The sequence below is a fragment of the Panthera tigris genome, chromosome D4 (assembly GCF_018350195.1).
Source record: "Panthera tigris isolate Pti1 chromosome D4, P.tigris_Pti1_mat1.1, whole genome shotgun sequence".
Taxonomy (NCBI): Eukaryota; Metazoa; Chordata; class Mammalia; order Carnivora; family Felidae; genus Panthera; species Panthera tigris.
In genome coordinates, this window is record NC_056672.1 from 16,733,123 (window position 1) to 16,749,915 (window position 16,793).

Here is a 16,793-nt window from a genome sequence, read left to right on the forward strand (position 1 = left end):
TTCCTCTCTCTCTGCCCCTCCCCCACTAGGGCTCACTCTCTCTCTCTCAAAATAAATGAATAAACATTTTTAAAAGGGGGGAGGGGCGTTCCCTTTAACGTCACCCACTGTACACAGTGGCAGAGTGTGGCTACAAAACGGGACCTGTTAAGAGAAGAATCCGTCTGATACAGCAGAGAATCCCTCTCCCTGACTCCCAGGGAGCACACAACCACCATGTGCAGCAATGACAGACACTTTTCCGAATAAGGACTGTTTCCATCCTGAGTGACACAGGTCAGGAGAGAGGCCAGGAACCCATCACCTCTGTACCTCGGTCTCCATGGGAAAATCGGTTCTGGGTTCCAGACCGCTTCTTTACAAACCAGCTCACACAACGGATGACTTCTAGGAGGGAGACTGCCTGCGTTTGGACCCCCGGGTAAGAGCACAGCAGGAAGTGCTCGGGGAGCATTTGTGAAGAGGAAGCGGCAAGCCCGGTGGGGCGGGTGAGGTAAGGGGGGTGGTGAGTGTTCAAAGGGGCATGTGGCATACCGACCCACTGGAAGGAAAGAGAAAGAGGACATCTCTGCAAAGGAACTGCCCTGTGAGGTTTTGGTTCTTCCAGTTTTTCCTCATTCCTCTTGTCTTTTGAAATTCATTTATCAAAGCTCAGTTCCACAGGAGCATGCGCACAGAAAACTGGAAAGGATCTGTAGATTGTCCCAATGTGGAGATGCCGGCTTTGATATTGTACGACAGACAGTCGTGTAAGCTGTTACCATTAGGGGAAGCTCGGCGAAGGGCGCACGAGGCCTCTCTGTGCTATTCTTGCTACTTCCCGTGAATCCATAATTATGTCAAAAGAAAGAGAAACGCTCAGCTCCAGAGCTTTCTGCAGCACAGCCTTGCCCAACAACCTGACTCACACACCTGCCGACTGCCTTGGCTTGCTGTCCCTTCACATAATTTCCAAACTGCATCTTGCCTGTTTTCTAACTGTTTGTGCCACACCGCTTAGCATCCGCGTCTGTTTACGCTTGTATTACTTACGTTACTGTGTGCTTACACGCAATGAGACAAACACACACAGGGGGATGCAACACTGTCCCGTTCGCTGTTTCTTACGTGTGTCTATCGTGAATCCCCAGCAAAACTGTAAGCTCTTTCACCTCCTTCCTTGGCACACCGTGGCACTGCCCACTGTTAACTGCAGGGCAGGTACTCGATAGATATTACGTAAGAGCGACTGAAAAGGCAAAAAATGTTAAAGAAAATAAAGAGAGAGTTAAAATACCTGACCCACTTTTTTGTTGTTGTTGTTGAAGAATACGATTTGATGCCCAGAAAACATTTACCAGACCAAGATTAGAGTTTAGAGGCACATCTGTCTCCTTTAATCCTAGTTATCGCCATGACCAGGCGGTTATCAACCGAGAAGCACAAAGGTTAATCGCACGTGTGTTGTTTGGACCCTTGCCATAGAATACCCCTGAATTCATTGAGGGAAATGCTGAAGGAGCACTTTGCTAACTCCAGAATCCACCCTTCCCTTGGGGTTATCTTGTCTGAATCAAACGGTGAGCAGGTTTGTTTGTTTAAGCCGAAACCTTGAGTTTAAAAAAAGAAGAAAGAAAGAAAGAAAGAAAGAAAGAAAGAAAGAAAGAAAGAAAGAAAGAAAGGAAGGAAGGAAGGAAGGAAGGAAGGAAGGAAGAAAGAAAGAAAGAAAGAAAGAAAGAAAGAAAGAAAGAAAGAAAGAAAGAAAGAAAAGGACAAGTAAATTTAAAGTTTTATGAAAAATGTGTGCCTTCAAAATCAATATGACCAGTATCTCCAAATTGGGGAAACTAGGAACACTTCTACTGACTTTATTTAATAGAGTATATTCTGAGAAAAGGTACCTGCTTATTTAAACTATTTACAGGTTAAAATATATTGGTTGCAGCCTAGAAAGAGGGACTGACGTTATCACTTTTATCTAATTTGGCCCTATGGGATAGGGACCAGTCTATAATAATACATTCAGTGAAATAAACAAAGATCAGAACATGTGCATGGCATTCTTCTTTTTTTTTTTTTAGAGAGAGAGAGAGAGTGAGTGTGAGTGAGAGAAAGGCACAGAGAGAGAGAGAGAGAGAGAGAGAGAGAGAGAATTTCAAGCGGGCTCCATGCTCAGCACAGAGCCTGATGTGGGGCTTGATCCCACGATCCTGGGATCACAATCTGTGCCAAAATCAAGAGTCGATGCTCAACTGACTGAGCCCCCCAGGCGCCCCGCATTTCTTTATAATTTAACAACCAAGAATGCATTCCTAGCTGCTATAGTCTTGCTCATTTTTTTTTGTTTTCTTTTTTATGTTACCTTTCATATACATGTTCTTCCTCCATTCCTTTCTTTCCTTACACTTTTTCTATTGAACAACACAGGCCGTTTGGCCTACAGAGATTTCCCCTGGTCTGGATGGTGCTGACTGCACACTCCCGGAATAGTTCAACATGCTCCTCCTATCGCTTTCCCTGCAAACTGACAGTTGAATCCAGAGGCCTGAGCAGACTCAGGCTCAGTCCCTTTGGCAAGATGCAGGCCGTGGTGTGTTCTTTCCACATACGTCTGATGTTTGTTCTTCATTGTCAGCAGCGCTTCATGCCTGGTGCCTAAATTCGTTAATTTGTTGGGGGTTGTAACATGGTTCATATTCCAACCCTATCATTTCATTTCATCAGCTGGACTGTCCTCACTGTCTCTGTGCACACAGGGAAGTCAGATTGTAAGCGGCCCCATGGAGAGGCCTACATGGTGAAGAACGTGAGCAGCCTGCCAAGAGCCACGTAATTTCTGATGTGGATCTTCTCTGCCCAGATGCAAGCAAACATATCTGCAGTGCACAGCCCAACTACAATCTCATTCGCGACTCTGAACAACTAGATAAGCCGCTCTTGGACTCCTGACTCTCAGAAACTGTGATGTGACGGGTCTGGCTTCAAGCAAAACTGCGGGACAACTTGTTACACAGCACCAGATAACTCATTTGCAATCCATTGCAATTCTTATCATTATTGAAACTCAATTTGTCCCATCTCTGGTCAGTGAGGGCCTCTTCAAATTATCTCTTGAGTTATTTGAGATCATTCTAATAGTCTTTGATAGCTCCAAAATTAGAATCACCCATTTCTCTCAGAAGTCCTGGTTTATTTCACTGGGAACGGTCTTGAGGAAGACCACGGTCCAGGGTGCCACAGAAGCTTTTTGGTCATTATTTCTAGAACTTTTCAGTAGAGAAATAAAATATCTTATGAGTTCATATTGAAATTATAATTCAAATTCAGGTGAAACATGTTTTATTTAATTTCTTTATATTAAATCTGTATTCTTTTGAACTACACGAAGAATCCTGGTTCTCAAGGACAGAGGCAATAAAATTAAATATCCATTAGTTTTTCATTGCTTTATCCCACATAAACACAGCAGTCTTAGGAAAACAATTCTTTTTTTTTAATGTTTATTTATTTTTGAGATCGAGAGAGAGAGAGAGAGAGAGAGAGAGAGAGAGAGAGCATGAGTGGGAGAGGGGCAGAGAGAGAAGGAAACACAGAATCCAAAGCAGGCTCCTGGCTCTGAGCTGTCAGCACAGAGCCCAATGCAGGGCTCACACTCACAGACCATGAGATCATGACCTGAGCCACTTAACTGACTGAGCCACCCAGGCACCCCATCAGGGAAACAATTCTAATACTACAACCAATCATTATTATTTCTGAAAAAAAATTTTTGCACATGCTACTGTAATTCTTCCCCTTTTAAATAGTTGTACTATGTCTACATTCTCAGATCACGTAGCCATTACATACTATACTCTCTCTTTTTAACGCTCATTTATTGTTAGATCTACAGATAACCACACAGTACATTTAATGCCACCACCAGTGCTCATGGTGATGTCTCACATCATTATGGTTAAGCTGCTCTTTAGTAGTACTCAGGTAAAGCTCATAAAGACAATATTCTCTAAGTCTTTGCATGTTGCTTCATACTTGAAGGCCAGTTTTGTTGGATAGAAAAGCCTCAGCTCACAGGTGCTTTCACCGAGTATCTGAAAAAATGTTACTGCATTTTTTTCTGGCACAGATTATTGCTGTCAAAATGTCTGAAGATAGTATGATTTTCTTTCTCTTACACATCATATGGGTTTTTTTTTTTCCTAGACGACCAAAGGTTTTTTGGGTTTTTGTTTTTGTTTTCCTTTTAAGTTCAGCAATTTTACCAGAATAACACTGGGACATAGTTATTCTAGATCAGTGTTCTCAGATACTCAATGTGTCCTTTCAATGCATACTTCAATTTTTTTTTTTTTTTTAGTTTCAGGAAATGTTTTAAAAATTATACTTTTTAATATTTGTTCTGTTCTCTTACTTAGGGTTTCTTCTTCAGGAACTCCTATGAACCATGTGGCAAGTCATCTCTGTCTATCCTCAATGTTTGCTTTTTTTAGCCCTCAGATTCTGTTTTCTCCCTTTTCCTTTTTCTATTTTTTCTCCTATTCTTCTATTTTTATTAAAACATTATTTGCTGTGTTTATATACTCTCTTATATCTTCTAGTTTAGTCATTACAAGTTTTTATTATTTTATTCTAATTCTTTTTTGAGTCCTGCCACCTCGTTTCTGAATTTTTCTATTTCTGATTTATATTGCTCTTTCATGCTTGTGTTACTTCCTTATTGTCTATTAGTCTGTTTTGAAATAGTTACAGTGTTTATGTTTTTTAAAATAGTTTATTTATTTATTTTGAGAGAGACAAAGTACTTGTGGGGAAGGGGAAGAGAAAGAGAGAGAATCCCAAGCAGGCTCCATGCTGTCAGCACAAAGCCCATGCAAGGCTCGAACTTATGAAACCCTGAGATCATGACCTGAGCCAAAATCAAGACACTTAACTGACTGGGCCACCCACTTCTTATCTATTTTGTTACTCATATTTTCTGATATGCTTTCATTGTCTAGGGATGTTATTCTGACCCTTATTCTCTTTATTTCTTATTGCAATTTTGTGTGACACCTGAACTCAATACTTTGCTGTTGTTCATTTTACGTAAGTTAATTTTCCTGAGATTTTAGAAGGAGGAGAAGGTGGGATAGTTTTTAAGTCTTCACAGAGCTCGCTCTCTTATGTGTCATGTGCAGAAATACAGTGAGTCCTTTCTGAGATTTCCCGGATCTCCTCCCATCTTTGTTTTGTTTTGTTTTGTTTTTCAAACCCTTGTGTCGAGGGCTGACTTTCAATAGATCGAGGGCTGACTTTCAATAGATCGCAGCGAGGCTCTCCTCCCATCTTCCACTTTTATCTGGATCTTCCTCTTTTATCTTTTATCTTTCCTCTTCCTCTGGTTTCTCTGTTTGCTCAATTTTGATTTCACTCCCAATAGCTTTCCCCCCATTTGGACCCATCTGGAAAGAAACTGTAGAGGGTCCATTTCAAGAGTTCACAGGGGTAGACTATGCCAGACCTCACCACAAGGCCACTCACCGTCTCTCACTAGTGTAGGCCAAGTCCCTCTTGGTTTTAGTTGCTGTTCTCAGATTAACCCACCACACTTTTCAGTGAATATCTGTTGGCTCCTTTGGGCTTCACCTGTTCGTAGTCCACCTGCCACCCCATTGCCTCTGCTATCTCCCACATAGATACATAGATGATGATAATCTACACAGTCTGTGGTTGTTGGCGATTCTCTCCACCTGGTTGTATTTGGGGTTTCCTAGTGCTACCTTGTATTCAATTTGGTATTTATTCTGCTTGGTGTTCTCTGAGTTCCTGAATCTGTGGTTTGGTATTTGTCATGAATTTGAGGAAATTCCCGGTCATTATTGCTTCAAATATTTCTGTGTCCTCCCCCCCTTCCCTCTTCTCCTTCTGGTATTGCCATTACATGTATGTCACATGTTTTGTACCTGTCCCAGAGAACTGGATATCTGTTTCTTTTTCATTCTTTTTCTCTCTTTGCACTTCAGAAGTTTCTAGTGACATTTCTTCAAAGAATAGCTGTTAACTCTGTTCGGCTTTGTTCTTATTGTGGCATTGGGAGTGGCAACTTCTAATCCCCTTACATGCTGGAATAGAGACTAAAGTCTACTGAGTTTTGTTGCAAATGCTGTTCAAGGGTTTTTAGTTTTGCCACATATTTTATATGTGGGGATTTGGGAGGATCTAAAAACTAAACAGCCACTACTCTATCTTCTCAAAATCAGAAATAATGTTTAGTAATACTGAAGTAAGAGGTATTCAGCAAAGTGATTCAATGCTACAACATAAGTCAATTTTCTTGGTTGAAAAAAACTTAACAAGCACCCAATTGTAAATTAACAACAACAACCATAATGACAAGAATTCCCTTAGAAATAAATGGAAAAATATTTACAAACAGGTAATTCATAGGGAAAAAAACCCAAACAGAAGCATCAAGCAAAAATTTGAAACTCCTTCATAAAGTTACACTAACTAAAACAGCAATGAAATATCAATTTTTAATTGTTAGACTAGCAAAAATTAGAAAGCTGGGTAACACTAAGTATTAGTAGGGTTGTAGTTTATAGAAACATAGTGCAATGCTTTATGGGGCAGGGAGGGAACGTGTGCATAAAACCATTCTGCAGTGGAACCTGGTACTCCTGAGTCAAATTAAATAGACGTATACCCTGTGATCCAGCAATGGCATTCCTGGAGATTTATCCCAAATAAATTCCCATACTAGGTATAGGAGGGAACAATGCAAGCATGTTCATCGTAACTTGTAGTGAGAGGGGTTTGGAGGTGGTGTTAGTTTCCATCACTGGAGGTGTAAATCGGTGAAATGTGCTAAATTTACTTCATGAAGCATTGTGTAGCAATCAGAAACAATACATCTATACCATAGCAATATGTAGAGATCTTAAACACCTTCATGCTTTGTAAAGAAGGTAAGATACAGGTTGAGATTCATAACAATCGCCTCCTATATAAATGTTTTCAATACATGCTAAAAAACGAAGAAAATACACATTTTTCAAAAACAGACACAAGAAGAGGACACACATTAACCACATTAGAACCACTACTGTGGTTGTGAAGGGGAATGGCCATGGGCAATGAGAATAATTAGGAATATATGCATAAGTAAATAAACAAGTGAATGCATAAAAACAAGAGCAGTATCTCACACAGATCAGTGAGCAAGTGCCCTAAACTGAGACGTCAATGAAACTCATTTCTCCACATCTGAATTTCTACTAATAAAATTTTTAAATGAACTCAAGTATTTTTCGCTCAAAACTTACACTTTTTGAGAACCCCTCTAATTACAAAATACTAATTATTTTCCTATCCTATTAGCATCTCTTCCAATTATTTTCTCTTCTCTTTACTCTGTGTTCTGACTTCCCTTTTTGGCAACATTTCCAACCTCATAATTTTTATTCATCTCACTCATTCAGGTATTCAAGTGCCAACTCAAATATTATTATTGAGTTATGAATGTATTATTCTGGGTACTAAGAGGATATGAAGGAAACCTCTCATGCTCTGTCTTTCCGGGAACCCACATTCATTTTTTTTTTTTAATTTTTTTAATGTTTATTTTGAGAAAGAGAGAGACAGAGTGTGAAAGCGGAAGGAGCAGAGAGAGAGACACACACACACCGAATCTGAAGCAGGCTCCAGGCTCCGAGCTGTCAGCACAGAGCCCGATGTGGGGCTTGAACCCATGAACCATGAGATCATGACCTGAGCTGAAGTCGGATGTTTAACCGACTGAGCCACCCAGGTGCCCGGTCTGGGAACCCACATTCTAATGGACGCAAAGCACTAGCCCATGAAATGGCTTAAACCAGCCCAAGGCAGCACTGGTTTAGTGTCTGAAAAGTGAGAGATGGATGTGAAAATGTGATGGAATCCAGAGATGAGACATCAATGAGGCTCAAGGTGGGGGGAAAATCTGCCTGAAAGGTCATAGTTGTGCTGGATCTTATAGGATGAGTGGTATAGATTAGAGAGAAAGGAGAGGACATCCTGAGTGGGGAGCATATCTTTTTTACAAGGCATGGAGTTAAGACTGAATGAAGCCAAGTCAGCAAGCATCAAACTAGACACTGGGAACTGAGGTAAGAAAGTAAGGGGAATACAAGTGAATCAGCAGAGAACAAGCTGTAGAGGACTTGAAGGACGTTCTTGCCAAGAAATCTTGATCTTATCCTGTGGACATCAGGAAGCTTCTGGAGATATCTGAGTCAGGCTTTGGATAGGGTTTTCCTTTTTATTTATTATATCCAGCCTCCTACCAAATCCTGCTGAGGCTCACAGTGCTATTTCTGTCCAGTCCCGGGGAGGCAGACCTTGTGGTAGGTCTCCACGGCAGGTCCACTGAACTCCTACAAACGTGCTTTCTTTGCCGCCCCCACCCCCCTTTCACTTCTCCCACTTCCTCAGCTTCGTAACCTGACCTCATCCTATCAGATATTGGGTTATGTGTGTTCTCCTGGCATCCCATGGTTGCTTCTACCATATTAACTGATTCCTTAGTTCATTCAACAGATGCTTACCGATCCCATCCTGCCTGCCGGGCACTCTGCTAGAAGCTGAGTGATAAGCTAAAACAGAACTAAAACCTGCTCTCATGTGGCCTAGAGGCAGAGAGAAAAGTTATCATATCTCAGTATCCTATTTTTCACTGTAGAATTTATTACCCTGTATGCCAACTGCCTCTTAGACTACGAGTTCATGGTATCTGGCACTTTGTAAATGCTCAATAAACGCTAACTGATTGAATGAATGGGTAGATGCTTGGAGAACCCTGCTCATACGGCAATAAGAATTATCAGTTCTGAATCGATAATGGCAATCTCACCCCTCCTCAGAACTGCTGATCACATACAAATGTAAACTCTAGATCACAGGTCAGCGGACTTCTCCTGTCAAGTGCTAGGTAGTAAATACATTAGGCTCTATAAGCCATATGGTATCTGTCACAACTGCTCAGCTCTGCTATCGGAGCACAAAAGCAGATGTAGACTCTACGTAAACAGTGAGTGTGGCTGCGTCCCAATAAGATGTTTATAAAGACAGCTGTAGGCTGGATTTGGCCCATGGGCCCTAGTCTGCCAAACCATGATACGGAAATGTCACCTCTGTTGATTTTTCAAAACTGCCTTCATGCCTGTTCCATATATTAATTTAGTTGTTACATCCAACATCTCAGCTTACTTTTTTTTTTACAGTTTACTTATTTTTTTTTTAACATTTTATTTATTTTTGAGACAGGGAGAGACAGAGCATGAACAGGGTAGGGTCAGAGAGAGGGAGACACAGAATCCGAAACAGGCTCCAGGCTCTGAGCTGTCAGCACAGAGCCCGACGCGGGGCTCGAACTCACAGACCACGAGATCATGACCTGAGCCGAAGTCGGCCGCTTAACCGACTGAGCCACCCAGGCGCCCCACAGTTTACTTATTTTTGAGAGAGAAAAAGAGAGTGCACAAGTGGGGTATGGACAGAGAGAGGGGGGAGAGAGAATCCCAAGCAGGCTCTGCACTGTCAGCACAAAGCCTGATGTGGGGCTCAAACTCACAAACCATGAGATCACGACCTGAGCCAAAACCAAGAGTCGGATGCTTAACCAACTGAGCCATCCAGGTGCCCCCTGAGTTTACCTTTAAACACACAACAGACATTTGCAATTGTAGTGTTATGAAAGAATGTGCAATTTGGAGCCAAACAGACCTATTTTACTCTATGGTTGGCCTTCTGGTAATTTTTATCTTTTTGAACCTCTGTTTCCTCACTATAAATATACTCTTTTAATCCTGACTATGAAGATCAAGTGAGAAATGTAGATTGAGAACTGATTGTGATGCCTAACACACGGTAGCCAGTTCACAAATCCGCCCCCCCCCCCCCACCCTCTGTGCTTGGTCAAGTTCTTTTTTCCTCCTGTAAATCCCATAATCAGATTAGCTATTGAGGATCTACTACATTCAAGGCACACTTTCAGGTACTTCTAAAACTCCTCTAAATCCTCCCTGATATCTCTCTTGATCACTGTTTCTCAAACTTGGCTATAACACAGTTTACTTGGGAGCCTAAAAGTACTGATGCCTGGGCCCTGACTGTAGACATAACTGTTATAAAGAGTGGCATGGGCATCAGAATCATCCCTGGATAATTTCAGTATGGAACCAATCTGAGAGTCATTGCTCTGCATGCAGATTCTGGCTTTAATCAATTCAGAGAGCTCCTCCCTCTATCTTTCCATGTGCCTCCCTTAAACGGTTAATAACTGCACATTTTTGCAGAGCTAGAGTTGACTGGTTCTTGCATCTGTTACTTACTCGTATTTGTATATATTCATTTAGGGAGAGCAGAAAAGAAAAGAATGGTATATAATCATCTTCCCTTGTCTTTGACCTTTGCTATTTAACTACCAGACAGCCAATCCCCTTTCCTATGGCAACAGCCTTGATTTTTACTTGGGGCTCCACTTCTCCCCCACCCTCAGTCCACCTGGTCTGCTTGAGGCTTTACCCTTAGCCCTGGAAACTCCTGAAGCTCATGAAAGCGGGACATGAACTCTCCCGGCTACGGTTAGTGTTGGTTGACTCTGACTGTCATGACTTAGTTTTCTAGGTAGGACTGCTGAAGCGAAGACATCTTTTCTGCTGGACTGGATCTGAAAGAATGTGTTCGTATAGATTTGGGTGGCTATTTTACAACCTCAAAGATAAAGTCTGAGAACAGAACAAGACAGAGACAGAGATGTCATTTTGAGCAAGAGTGTCTAACTATTTCTAAGTGTCTAGCTAAGTCTAAGCCAGGTGCACTATTAAACTGCCATGGGAAGCCAATAAATTCCCTTTCTCTTCCACTCCTGCCAGTTTAGTCAGGTGGTGTATTATCGGCAACCAAAAGAATCCCGAACAGATTGTCTCCTCCCATCTCCCTCAGAACAAGATCTAATCTTCTGTTTATCTGCAGAGATTATGTGCCAGGATCAAGCCTGGTCATTCATTCAACAAACATGCACTGGGTGCCTATTGTATATATACAATGCTTGGCTTCCAAGGAAGGGTTACAGTAGCCCTCCATCATTAAGAACTGCACACGTTTCTGGAAAGAATATCCAGCAACAAAACTATCCCCCTACTATCAGTGAGGCCCTGTGCTAAGTATTGAGGACAGAAAAGATCATAAGACAGAGTCCGTATCTCCAGGGTTTATAATCAAATTGGAAAGATGGCACGTGCATAAGAAGATAAGCAGCACTCTGGGATGTGAGGTGCACAGACTCCTGAGCGCAGACATCAAACCCAAAGTAAGAAATGTAGGCAGAAAATCTTAAGTGAGCACAGGGACCACAACATTTTCATTTTCCTTTGAACCAAAATTAGCTAGGAAAAGGAAGGAAAGTATTGCAAAAAGTAGGAAAGAAGAGTATCAGAGGCTTTGAATGTTGTTCTAAATCACTTTTTATACTTAAAAATTAAGGCATTTTGTGAATCTTATCTGCTTGTAAATTAACCATGCCAGTTTTAGATGATTTACGGGCACCTGGGTGGCTCAGTCGGCTAAGTGGCCGACTTTGGCTCAGGTCACAATCTCGCGGTTTGTGACCTGGAGCCCCATGTCAGGCTCCATGATGGGCTCTGTGTTGACAGCTCAGAGCCTGGAGCCTGCTTCAGATTCTGTGTCTCCCTCTCTCTCTGCCCCTCCCCTGCTCATGCTCTGTCTCTCTCTCTCTCTCTCAAAAATAAACATTAAATAATTTAAATATTATAGAAATCTCTTCATTCATTCATTCATTCAACACTATTTACCGCATGCCTATTATGTACCAGAAACAATTATATACACTAAGGTTTTAGGAGTAAATAAAACAATATCCCCACCACTTACCTTCTAATGACTACAGAGTAGAAAGAAAACTTTCGCAATCAGCTCCCCAAAAGTAGCCAGTGTAAACAGTTTGGTGAATATCACTACAGATTTGTAAATGTAGATACTGGCATTTATTTGCACACACAAAAAATGAAAATATCCTGTACTTACTTACTATTTTTTAGAAACTTGCTTTTTTTTGGTATTAACTTAGCAATATGAATTGGACTGGTTTCATGTTAATAAATACGGATTTTTTCATTCTTTTTCATGGGTTATGTCCTATTCCAGTGATTTCACCACTATCCTAGTCATGAACATTTGGCTGCTCTCAGGTTTTCACAATGATAAGCAATGCTATAAACATGTGTGTTATCCCAATAATTTTTGGAACACTCAGAAGAATGTTCATTAATGTTCTCAGAAACGGAACAGCTTGAATCATAGAGGCAAAGATGTGAATTAAATTATTTTTCAAGTACTAACCCTATCTTCTACTTCCTTTTTAATTCATCACTGATGTATCGTGTACATAAGATTTTATACAAGTGATTGGAAAATACCTTCTAAAACCCATTAACGTAAGTGCAGACAGAATAAAAAAAAGCGGGTGGGGAGAAATCATCATTAGCTCTTTCCACAAAATCTTCTACGTGCCCAGGACTGTTCTGGGCCTTGAAGAAATCTATTTTTATTGAACAGTCCCACGAACATTCCATCAACGTAGAAAGACATTTCAGTAACAGTTCAATTAACCAAACAAGCTGTTTAATTAATAAAAATATTTTTTTCAAGAAGCAACTGAAGCAATTTTGTTTGGCATGCATGCTTAATTGTGTGTTTTAATTTCTTGGTTTTGGCCCGTGATCACTTAAAAACAATCATCAAGCAAATCTGAATGGTTAACTGTAATTGGAAGACTACGCCTTTTGCATTTTATGGTGTATAAAATCTAGCAAAGAAGAAAATAAACACAAGAGCAACAAAGAGGTTCATTCACTTACCCTCTTCATAACCACAGCCAGGGTAAACTTCACTCAGCCTTCGGCCATTGAATTTTATCCTGAAGTTTCCATCTACCGCACAATCAGATAAACTCCAGCTCGTGGGAGCAACTAATGGAAACAGTGCCGTAAAAGGAACGGCTGCACAAATTTCCATGTGCTTAACCTGGAAGGGAGAAATTGCGGTGTGAATGGAGTAAAAAGTGTTCAGCTGTTTTTAAACCAGAGGGGGTGATTTCACTTTTAGCAGGAACTTGTGACTAAGATTGCCGGTCGGGAAATGATTAACACTCCTGTCGTCATCTGCTTCAGCTCCCCAGCTGCAGGAAATCGACTGAGGCAACCGTATCAATCCTGGGCTTTTTGGCCTGAATACACCGTCCTCCTGCGCGGGCAGTCCGTGCGCTGACTTCAACGTTAGCGTGAAGTTATATAACATGAAAATGCATTTAGAACCGCTGCCAACTTTGTGAGTGGTTATTTTCATGGAAGTGGAGAAAGGGTTGATTTTTATTTTTCATTTTGGTGCCCCACCTCCAAAGATGGATTATTATTTAGATCCTTTTTCTTAAAATTCCAAAGTTTTATAGGAAGCATTAGGAGGGTCTCTGGGTTCCCTCTGCCTTGTTTTCTTCCCCAACCATGCTTGAGTCTAAAAACTTCAGTGCCCCTTTTGAACTGCCATTTCTCACTTTTCTGGAAACCGGGGGCTTGGAAAAACGAGAGAGAACTAATCAATATGTGTGCCTACGTTGGAGGCACTAGAAAGGAATCAAAGGATTACTCTTTTTTAGATGGTTGTTATAAAGACCAACTAGTATGTGATCAGTCCTTCATAAATGCTTCTAGAAGAAGCAGGGGGGAAAAAATCTCACCCAGATATGAGAAAGAAATGGCAGAGATTTATTTGGGTAAACTGTGCCTTATCTTGTGAACAGGAGCCTGATATATCTGCAAACACGTTTCTTTTAGTGGAATTGCGCTCCACCAACCGGGCAAAGTAGATGAGGCATTTCCTGTCAAGGGGCTGAGGAAAGCCCAAACTGGGTCTTAAATACAGTGCTGAAGAGAGAGCTTGAGAGCTCGCTGTCCGTTGTGTTTATTATGCTATAAACTTCATTTTCCTCATAGCCCTTAGATTGCTGACCTAGAAGCAGATTGATGACTCAGAGTTCTTATCACCCTTCCGGAGGTATTTTCTACGAATTGCCAAGCTCTTTTTAGGAACTCAGTTGCATCACCACGCCACCCCATCCCACCCCCCCGCCACCAAAGAAAGCAAGTGTGAACAGTTTTGATGCTGTAAAACCATTCCAAATAAATTCAAGGAGTTTCTCCCTCTGCATCCATGCATTGCTTTGTCTCTGAAATTTAGCAAGTGCTCTAAGTGAATTTCACATATTCTTTGCGTGCCTAAAATGATGAGCATTTTAAAGTCTTTATTATTACACCCTCATTTCCTTTTGTTGAGCTACAACAAACAGCTGAGAAGTTGGAGAAAAATGCCAAGCGTACACACACACACACACACAGTCGCAGGCACAAGCTTTAAGTCACCTTCCTCGTTTGTCATTGTTAACAGTGCCTGGCACATAGTAAGCACTGAATACTCATTTGCCGAAAAAGCAAAAAAAAAAAAAAAAAGTCCAAATCTTCCAGAACTAAGTTTCTTAACCTAGATTTTAAGGGAATCAAGAGCTCTCTGAACCCTAAATTGTATGTGAAATTTATGATTACGTGCATTTTTCTAGGGAAAAGGCTGGTAGGGTCCATGAGATCCTTAATGTGTCAATGACACACACAGAAAAGGGCAAGAACCACCACCCCAGAGAAGTATTAAAAATACAAAGTCTCAAAGAAAAAAAAAAAGGAAAGAAATGTAGTCTCCAGGGGTGGGCTTGTGAAGTACACTCTATAGAGCTGGAGTGAGATTTTTCAGGAAAGGATTATACTATCTCCGTAATATGGCAGGAACCAATATGAACTGTTTTGAGGGACATACAATATCACTACCTCTTTTTTATTACAAATATTACAAGGTTACTATTATTTAGAGTAATAAACACAAATGGACAGACGACCATGGTGCAGGCTCAAGTGAGTCAGATCAGTTAATGACAGCCATATATATACATGGTGTTGTAAGGTAATTAGACACAAATGATAAGAAAACGCAAGTGCCTGAAACCAATGTTACTTTTATGTGGTCAGAACAAATTTCTCTCTTTTCATTCTTTAATTTGTAACAGCTGCAATAACCCTAATACCAGCCATAAGCATCATGCATGCTTATGAGGGGATGCTACCTGAGTCCGGCCTGAGATGATTTCATCCTTACCCAGACCCAGGAGTTGGTGCTGGGTTGCAGAGGAGTCCCAAGGAAATGAACTCTGCATATCTGGCTTTGGGCAGAGAGAAGGAATCCCATCTAGGATCCAAAGAAATAGGGAAGGCGATGGGAACGCAAGCTGGTTCAGCCACTCTGAAAAACAGTATAGAGGTTCCTCAAAAAACTAAAGATAAAACTACCCTATGACCCAGCAATTGCACGACTAGGCATTTATCCACAGGATACAGGTGTGCTGTTTCAAAGGGGCACATGCACCCCCATGTTTATAGCAGCACTATCGACAATAGCCAAAGTATGGAAAGAGCCCAAATGTCCATTGGTGGATGAATGGATAAAGAAGATGTGGTATATATATATATATATATATATATATATATATATATATATATATATAATGGAGTATTACTCGGCATTCAAAAAGAATGAAATCTTGCCATTTGCAACTACGTGGATAGAACTGGAGGGTATTATGCTCAGTGAAATTAGTCAGTCAGAGAAAGACAAATATCATATGACTTCACTCATATGAGGACTTTAAGAGACAAAAGAGATGAACATGAGGGAAGGGAAACAAAAATTAATATAAAAACAGGGAGGGGGACAAAACATAAGAGACTCATAAATATGGAGAACAAACAGAGGGCTACTGGAAGGCATATGGGAGGGGGGGATGGGCTAAATGGGTAAGGGGCATTAAGGAATCTACTCCTGAAATCATTGTTGCACTACATGCTAACTAATTTGGATGTAAATTTAAAAAAAAAAATAAAATATAAATAAATAAATAACACAGAAAGAAAGAAAGGAAGAAAGAAAGAAAGAAAGAAAGAAAGGAAGGAAGGAAGGAAGGAAGGAAGGAAGGAAGGAAGGAAGGAAGAAAGAAATAGGGAAGGCAAGATACCAGGTTAGGGAATGAAGGCCCAGGGCTGTCAACTGAACTCAGGCAGGGAATGTCTTACACCGGAAGAACACACATGGCCCCATATACCGCTGCAACAGCTGGGCAACCCACAGATCTCTGTGGTAACTGGGCATCTGGAGCGCAGGAACCATTCCTTCTCCCACAGCCTCCCTCCCTTTCTAGAAAGACTCCATAGGTTTACCAACCTCCACCCTACCCCAAATTCCTTCCACTGGAAAGAAAGCAAATACAATCCCTCTCACACAAATGCTTTGGAGGAAAGAGCATGTGTGAGCAGCCTAACCACCATCATTTCGCAAGCACCTATTAAACACCATGTGTTTGCTCTGTATTCATTTTCTCCATTTATTTCTCACAACAACACTATAAGATAGACACTATAATTATTCACATTTAACAGACCAAATCTTCTTAAATGCAAAGTAGTGCAACTTGGAAAGAAGTATACTGGAGCTCTCTAATTTTCATTACAATATTTTTATCTTTAACTTCTGTTTATTCTCATTTAGTGTCAACCTTTCTTTCTTCATTTCTGAAGAAATACTACACTTGCCGCCTACCTGGTCTCTTATCCTCCAGAGTCCACACCTGACTCAACTGCATACACACACATTCCCTCAAGTGTAAGCATAAGGTGGGCCAGTCT

General features: G+C 40.9%; 1 protein-coding gene across 1 annotated transcript in view; it reads right to left on the bottom strand.

The window, feature by feature from the left end:
• TRPM6 (transient receptor potential cation channel subfamily M member 6) overlaps positions 1 to 16,793 on the bottom strand; it is a 202,834-nt gene that overhangs the window by 158,238 nt on the left and 27,803 nt on the right. The window contains exons 3-4 of the mRNA XM_042963460.1: positions 12,876 to 13,041; positions 1,108 to 1,228 (exon numbers count right to left, since the gene is read on the bottom strand). The gene's annotated coding sequence lies outside the window, so the exon portion shown is untranslated. The remainder of the gene's footprint in view (positions 1 to 1,107; positions 1,229 to 12,875; positions 13,042 to 16,793) is intronic.